Source organism: Phyllobates terribilis, unplaced genomic scaffold (assembly GCF_046119375.1).
Source record: "Phyllobates terribilis strain yellow unplaced genomic scaffold, ASM4611937v1 Scaffold_139__1_contigs__length_4784569, whole genome shotgun sequence".
NCBI lineage: Eukaryota > Metazoa > Chordata > Amphibia > Anura > Dendrobatidae > Phyllobates > Phyllobates terribilis.
In genome coordinates, this window is record NW_027362899.1 from 4,535,989 (window position 1) to 4,543,531 (window position 7,543).

Genomic DNA, 7,543 nt, shown 5'->3' on the forward strand with positions numbered 1-7,543 from the left:
CTGCCGTGGATGGGGTCCTCTTACCACATTCCATCCAACTCATCACCGAATCCATAACCCTGCAGGTGGGAATGCTGCACTCTGAGAGCATCTTCTTTCATGTTCTGCCTGGACTCTCTCACGCCCTCTTATTAGGCCTACCTTGGCTTCAGAGACATGCACCCGTGCTTGATTGGCAGACCGGAGAAGTCCTTCGCTGGGGACAGGACTGCCATAAGACTTGCTTAGTTCCCATCCATCCTGTCCGTCCTTCTCCTACTCCAGCCAATCTACCTGGTCTTCCGGCTCCTTATTGGTCGTATGCGGACGTCTTTAATAAAAAGGAGGCAGAGACATTACCCCCTCATAGACCATACGACTGCCGAATCGACCTGATGCCCGGCGCTACTCCTCCCCGTGGGCGCATTTACCCTTTGTCCGCTGCTGAGACCCGATCCATGTCAGAATATATTGAGGAGAATCTGGCCCGGGGATTCATCCGGAAATCTAATTCCCCGGCGGGAGCAGGCTTCTTCTTCATCAAAAAGGACAGCTCACTCCGTCCCTGTATAGACTATAGAGGCCTTAACCAGATCACGGTGAAGAATAAATACCCCCTTCCGCTCATTCCGGAATTATTTGACCGTCTGAGGGGGGCTAGAATCTTCACCAAGCTGGACCTCCGTGGGGCGTATAACCTGGTCCGTATCCGTCAGGGGGATGAATGGAAGACTGCATTCAACACCCGGGACGGCCACTATGAATACCTGGTAATGCCCTTCGGTCTCTGTAACGCTCCCGCCGTCTTTCAAGAGTTGGTCAATGACATCTTCTGGGACCTTCTCTACTCCTGCGTAGTGGTGTACCTGGACGACATCTTGGTCTTCTCTCCGGATCTCCCCACACACCGGGGGGATGTTCGTCAGGTTCTGCTCAGGCTCAGGCAGAACCACCTCTACGCTAAATATGAGAAGTGCCTCTTTGAGCAGACCTCGCTTCCGTTTCTGGGCTACATAATCTCTCAGACCGGCCTACAAATGGATCCTGAGAAACTGTCTGCCATCCAGAAGTGGCCCGACCAGAGGGGTTGAAAGCTATTCAGCGGTTCCTGGGTTTCGCCAACTACTACCGCCTCTTCATACCGCACTTCTCTTCCCGGACTGCCCCAATCTCTGCGCTCACCAGTAAGGGCACTAATTACAGAAAATGGCCGCCCGAAGCAGAGGAAGCCTTTCTTTCCTTAAAACAGGCTTTCTCTTCCGCCCCGGTGCTGCATCGTCCGGACGGCAACAAACAATTCTTCCTGGAAGTTGACGCCTCCTCCTCTGGAGCCGGAGCGGTACTTACCCAAAAGTCGCCTTCCGGAAGAATGGTAACTTGCGGCTTCTTCTCCAAACTCTTCTCCTCTTCTGAGCGCAATTATTCTATAGGAGATCGAGAGTTATTGGCCATTAAGCTGGCACTGGAGGAGTGGCATTACCTGCTCGAGGAGGCTCTTCACCCGGTAATTATTTACACGGACCACAAGAACTTGGCTTACCTCCAGAGCGCCCAGAGACTTAACCCGCGCTAAGCCCGGTGGTCCTTGTTTTTTGCCCGCTTTGATTTCGTTCTTCATTTTCGCCCGGCAGACAAAAACATCAAAGCTGACGCCTTGTCCCGATCCTTCCTGGTGTCTGACCTAGAGGAGGAACCGAAGCACATCATTGATCCCGCCAGAGTAATGCAGGTGGCTCCCGTGAATCTAAATCGTCTCCGTCCCGGTAAGACGTTCGTAACAGTACCTGATCGGAAGAAGGTCCTACTCTGGGGTCACTCATCTAAGCTAGCTGGCCACGCCGGTCAGAAAAAGACCCTCCAGCTTATTACCCGGCATTACTGGTGGCCTACCCTGCACAAGGATGTAATAGACTTTGTTTCAGCCTGTGTGTCCTGCGCCCGCAACAAAGTTTCGAGACACCTGCCAGCCGGTCGCCTCCTTCCTCTTCCAGTACCTGCTGCCTAGTGGCAGCATATAGCTATGGACTTTATAACGGATCTCCCTGTCTCTGCCGGTTGTACGGTCATTTGGGTGGTCGCTGACCGCTTTTCCAAGATGGCGCACTTCATTCCCCTGCCGGGTCTCCCGTCTGCACCCGAACTGGCTAAAGACTTTATCCGCCACATCTTCCGTCTCCATGGCCTGCCCCTCCACATCGTGTCGGATCGTGGGGTTCAGTTCACCTCACGCTTCTGGAGAGCCACATGTAAGCTGCTTGACGTTACCCTGGACTTCTCCTCCACTTACCACCCACAGTCCAATGGCCAAGTGGAGCGGATCAATCAGATCCTGACCAGTTACCTCCGGCACTTCGTTAATGCCCACCATTCGGACTGGGTGGATCTCCTACCATGGGCTGAATTCTCTTACAATAATCATGAGAGCGAATCTTCCTCCAAATCCCCGTTTTTTGTAGTCTTCGGTCAGCATCCTCGGATCCCATTTCCCGTCTCCACCTCGGTGGACAATCCGGCTGCGGAATCTCTCATTAGCAAATTCTCCTCCATTTGGGAGAGTACCCGATCCGCACTCCTTCAGTCGTCCGAGCGGATGAAAAAACACGCTGACAAAAAACGACTGGATCCTCCACAATTCCGTCCTGGAGATAAAGTCTGGCTCTCGTCCAAGTATGTCCGGCTCAAGATTCCCTCCTACAAGTTAGGGCCTCGGTTCATCGGCCCACTGGAAGTTATCAAACAAATCAATCCGGTGGCCTATAAATTGAAACTCCCGGCCAACTTACGGATCCCTAGCTCCTTCCATGTATCTCTCCTCAAACCCGTGGTACTTAACTCTTTTTCCAAGTCTACAGGTACGCCCCCTGCTCCGGTTTCCGCTGAGAACGAGTTTGAGGTAGAGAACATTCTGGCCACCAAATGGGTAAGAGGAAAAACCTTTTTTCTGGTAGATTGGAAGGGGTTTGGTCCTGAGGAGAGAACGTGGGAGCCCCGGGAGAACATCCATGCCCCTCTCATCCTTGATAAATTTCTCTCTGGCTTAAAAAAGGGGGGGCCTAAAGGGGGGAGTACTGTAGCGTCGGCGTCCCTGCCTCCTGCTAGGCAGGGATGCTGTTCCCCTCACCACTCCGCTCCGTGCCCAGCGTCTTCCTCCCGCTCTGCTGGCAGCGCGCGCTGCTTCCCGGCCACGGTGCTTAGTGCGCGCGCGGGCGCGCTCCCCCTCTCTTAAAGGGGCCGCGCGCGTCGTCCTAAGGAGTCCCCGGCCAATGGCCGGAGGACTTCACCATATATAAGGCACCTCCTCCAAAATGGAGGTGCCCGAGCAATGTTGTTGCAAAGCCTTCACTCTGCTTCAGCCCTCAGGTCCCGTTACCAGTTACCTGCCAGATTCCTGCTTGTTACCTGCCAGTCACCTGCCAGATTCCTGCTTGTTACCTGCCAGTCACCTGCCAGATTCCTGCTGGATACCTGCCTGATATCCGCTTACCTGCTTGCAAGCCTGCGGTCCGACGGTCTGCCTTCCGACACCTGTCAGTCTGTCTATGGACCAGCCTGCCCGCTCACCTGGGAGCGCTCACCTGCTACCTGCCTGCTAGCCTACCTGGAGGCTCTGCCGTCACTTGCTGTGACCACCTGCCTGTCCAGAGACTCTTGCCCACTCACCTGGGAGCGCTCACCTGCTACCTGCCTGCTAGCCTACCTGGAGGCTCTGCCGTCACTTGCCGTGACCACCTGCCCGTCCAGAGACTCTTGCCCGCTCAACTGGGAGCGTCCACCTGCTACCTGTCTGCTAGTCTACCTGGAGGCTCTGCCGTCACTTGCCGTGACCACCTGTCTGTCCAGAGACTCTTGCCCGCTTAACTGGAAGCGTCCACCTGCTACCTGTCTGCTAGTCTACCTGGAGGTTCTGCCGTCACTTGCCGTGACCACCTGCCTGTCCAGAGACTCTCGCCTGCTCACCTGGGAGCGCTCACCAGCCACCTGCCTGCTGTCCTTCTACCCAGAGACTGTCTCTGTCACTTGCCGTGACTACCTGCCCTTCTACCCAGAGACTGTCCCTGTCACTTGCCGTGACTACCTGCCCTTCTACCCAGAGACTGTCCCTGTCACTTGCCGTGACTACCTGCCCTTCTACCCAGAAACTGTCCCTGTCACTTGCTGTGACTACCTGCCCGTCTTCCCTGGGAGCCACCCGCTTCCTTACAAGGACCGCCCCCTTGTATAGTTGCTCAGAGGTTCCACCTCCCAAACCCCATTACAACATGATTGTAATAACATTACAGCCCCATTCAGACTTACAGGTTTTACCCATGAGAAACTGAGCAGAACAATATATAGGTTTGTGGGAGAAGATTCAGTATAAATTGTAATTCATTCATTAGATTTGAGAGTCCTCAGTGGTTGATACCTTTAATGGCTAACTGAAAAGATGGTAACAAATTGCAAGCTTTCCAAACTGCTCAGGCCTCTTCATCAGGCAGACCTGAGACCTGAGTAGTCTGGAAAGCTTGCAATTTGTTACCATCTTTTCCGTTAGCCATTAAAAGGTATCAACCACTGAGGACTCTCACATCTAAATACTCTTCTATCTACTGGCTAACACAGTACAAAGATAGATATTTTTCCTGTATCAATTTATTCAGTGGAATCCTGCTGTTTGTATAGATGAGTCCAGTGGGCGGTCATGCTAGTGATTGACAGCTATCTTTGCCTGCATGGTCATACAGGGAACTGTCAATCACTTAGGACCGCCCACTGGACTAGTATACATACTGCAGGACTTTCTCTGCATAAAATGCAAGTCTTACTGACTCTCTTCCCACAGATATGTCTATCAGTCTGATCAACTTCTCTGCTCTACAACATCCCCCTACAGATCTTATACCATTTCAACATGACAGGTTCCTTTAATCACCTGCAGATGACATAAGTAGCCATGTTCTGTGTGGCTTACGGAGGGGCTTGATTGCTTGTCAGCTTCAAACAGGTTTCATTTCTTGTGATTCATTGGAGCCGAGGTCTAAACTGTATTAAGAAATTAATTTCTCTGTTTATTTCTATTAGATCTCGGCGAAGTTTGGAACAAATGTGGAAAGTGTTCTTCAAGAAGTTGTCAGGAGGCTTCCACTGTGAGTATGGACTAATGCGGCTCTATCCATCTTCTCTTTATTAAAGGGAACCTGTCACCTTGAAAAATGCTATGTACCTGCAGGTATAGGGTTAATCTGCAGATAAATATTGTTACAATGTTGCCCGGCCGCCTTATTGATAATGCAGGTACCGGGAGAAAATTAACTTCTTTCCTCCCTGCAGCCGCCGGCCTTCACTCATCGTTGTGCACGGAGCGGCTACAGTCTTGGATCACAGCACCGCTCACTATATCAGGGGCGACGGCTGTAAACCCGGCCCGGATTTTGATTGACAGCTTGCTCTGCACAGATGCGCTGCAGAACCACTTACAATCTGAGTGAAGGAGAGTAGTATGTTCACAGATAGAGAATATGGCTCATCCACGTGCGGATCTGCTCCACGTCCGATTACATATTTGTGGGAGAAACCCTAGTGGCAGCCTCATATTTCTGACATGGATCCTCTAGCACTATTTGTGAAACTGCGACTCCCAGCATAACTTGATGAGAGACCGTCAGCCTGCTGGGATCTCTAGTTTCACAAGCTGCGGACCTCCGCTCACTCCAGCACTGGTCGGCATTTTCAGCACGTGAACGTACGCCATGCTTTCCGGAGACACAAGGGTGTAGATCACTTTATCAAACCCTTGACTGTAAGTTTGCTGAACCCTAAGTGGATTCGATTGTTCCCACAGTTTCAGTTTTGGACCATTTAAGGGGAATTTACAGGGTTCTGGCCACTGACCAGGGGGATCAGTATCCCTGTATGTCTTTGTATATACTTGATAAAGACCTATAACAGGTCGAAACGTTATGTGATGGCAGAATAAACTTTGTCTTTTGGAATTCATCACCCCGGACTGAACGCGGTTTACTTACCTTTATACCCCTTAACAGGATGTCTTATTTTTGTGTTTTAGTCCCAAGATTGAAAAGGGCAGCCCTCTTAAAGCCCTGCTGTTTGACTCAACGTTTGATCACTACAGAGGCGTCGTAGCCAGCATCGCCCTGTGTGGAGGTGACGTGTGTAAAGGCAATAAATCGTGTCTGCCCACTCTGGCAAGTGCTATGAAGTCAATGAGGTTGGCATACTGACCCCAGAGGAAGTACCAGCTGAAAAACTAAGTTTTTTTTAATAATCTTATTAGCCTTTCCCTCTGTCTTCACCAATCAGCCCTCTGTATTGATGATCAGATCAAAGATCTAGACAGGGATTGTCTCACGCTGCATCTCCTTCCTGATTGTATCACTGAGAAGACAGAAGCTGCCCCATCCCATTCTCCAAGAAATGCAGAACCCAATGCATCTGCTGTCCGTGATCCGCTTATTGTCAGAGGACATCATTAGGGACTGCATTTTCTCATTGCTTAAGAAATTGTTGGGGGATCCTGCTAATTGCTGAATAATAAAACTGCAGCACCGCTCCATTTAAGGCAGTGTTTCCCAAACTCCAGTCCTCATGGCCCCTAACAGGTCAGGTTTTCAGGATTTCCTCAGTATTACACATGTGATGAAAGTATCATCAAGGAATCAGGAATTCTCTCACCTGTGCAATACTATAGAAATCCTGAAGACATGACCTGTGGGGGGCCGTGGGGACTGGAGTTTGGGAAACACTGATTTTAAAGGGACTGTCAGCACAGAATGACTGTTGAAACCAAGTACAAGCGCTCCATGGATCACGGCGTGGGCCAATCATTTATATACACCTTCCCACCTGCTTGTTTTACCTCTGTCTCCTTCCTTCTCTGGTTCTATGAAGCCAGAGCTGTCAATCAAAGAAGAGGAGGGTGTGGATAGAGGGAAAACAAGCAGGTGGGAAGGTGTATATAAATGATTGGCCCCGAAGCACCGAGAGTTGGGACTTAGTTTGAACAGTCATTCTGTGCTGACAGTCCCTTTAGGTGGACGAGATCCAGATGCAGCTCATTTCACCGCGTAAGGTTGTTTACCCACTATGCGCTCTCCACGGCATCTCCAGACTCTGTCTCGTCTGTCGCATGAGCTCAGTGTGAACCTGCTTTCATCTATGAAGAGCACAGGGCGCCAGTGGCGACTTTGCCAATCCTGGTGTTCTGTGGAAAATGCCAAGTGTCCTTCACGGTGTTGGGCTGTGAGCACCACCCCCATCTGTGGACGTCGGGCCCTCATACCACCCTCATGGAGTCTGTTTCAAACCGTTGGTGCAGACACATGCACATTTGTGGCCTGCTGGAGGTCATTTTGAAGGACTCTGGCAGTGCTCCTCCTGTTCCTCCTTGCACAAAGGCGGAGGTAGCGGTCCTGCTGCTGGGTTGTTGCCCTCCTACGGCCCCCTCCACGTCTCCTGGTGTACTGGCCTGTCTCCTGGCAGCGCCTCCAGGCTCTGGACACTACGCTGACAGATGCAGCAAACCTTCTTGCCACAGCTTGCATTGATGTGCCATGTTGGATGAGCT